The following is a 641-nucleotide window of genomic DNA, read 5'->3' as shown; positions in this document are numbered from 1 at the left end:
CGGGGGCCGTCGCGGCAGCGGCGGCTTGACCACCCCTCTCGCCCCTCTCTCAAGGGTAGGCTTGGGACCTCCTCCTCCTCCTGTTTGCACAGCTGGATGTGACTGGGCTCCTCCCGACTCCCCAGGGCAGTATGCGCGGCTGTTTTCCCACTCTGTCCAGATGTCAGACCCCTGCCCCGTTGGGCCCAGCAGCTGGGCCGTCCCTCGCGGTCCGCCTCGAGTGCTTCGGCAACCTCGCTCTGTCCCGTCGGTTCAGGGTCGCCTAGTCCCCGCGCTCCCCCCACCCCACCTTCCGTGGGCCTGTCCGCCTCTGGCCCTGAGTCACTTCCCTCGCCATGCCCCACCTCGCCCAGTCCGCCTCTCCACCCAGGCTCCCGCGGCTCGGCCTCCCTGGCCCCGCGCCCTCATCCCTTCCCCAGCGAACACGCGGGCGCATCCTTCCCCACCCCCACCTTCACCCCAGAACTGAGGGGGTGCCTGTGCTTTTGCACACCCTGGGGAAAGTCCCCGGGTCACGCGGTTGTTTGTGGGGAGCCTGTGACGCTCAGGCTCGTCCCTGTGCTTCCGCCTACAGAGTCACGACTGCGAACTGTAGCGACAGCGCTCAGAGCGCGGGCCGACCCCCGCCCGGCTGCGGGCGG

General features: G+C 69.7%; 1 protein-coding gene across 1 annotated transcript in view; it reads right to left on the bottom strand.

Moving 5' to 3' along the window:
* ZBTB1 (zinc finger and BTB domain containing 1) overlaps positions 1-593 on the bottom strand; it is a 27,014-nt gene extending 26,421 nt beyond the window's left edge. The window contains exon 1 of the mRNA XM_011978299.1: positions 494-593. The gene's annotated coding sequence lies outside the window, so the exon portion shown is untranslated. The remainder of the gene's footprint in view (positions 1-493) is intronic.
* Between the last annotated feature and the right edge of the window lie 48 nt (positions 594-641).

Source organism: Mandrillus leucophaeus, unplaced genomic scaffold (genome assembly GCF_000951045.1).
Source record: "Mandrillus leucophaeus isolate KB7577 unplaced genomic scaffold, Mleu.le_1.0 Scaffold192, whole genome shotgun sequence".
NCBI lineage: Eukaryota > Metazoa > Chordata > Mammalia > Primates > Cercopithecidae > Mandrillus > Mandrillus leucophaeus.
The sequence above is the reverse complement of the archived record's forward strand: the minus strand, read 5'-3'. Positions and strand labels throughout refer to the sequence as shown.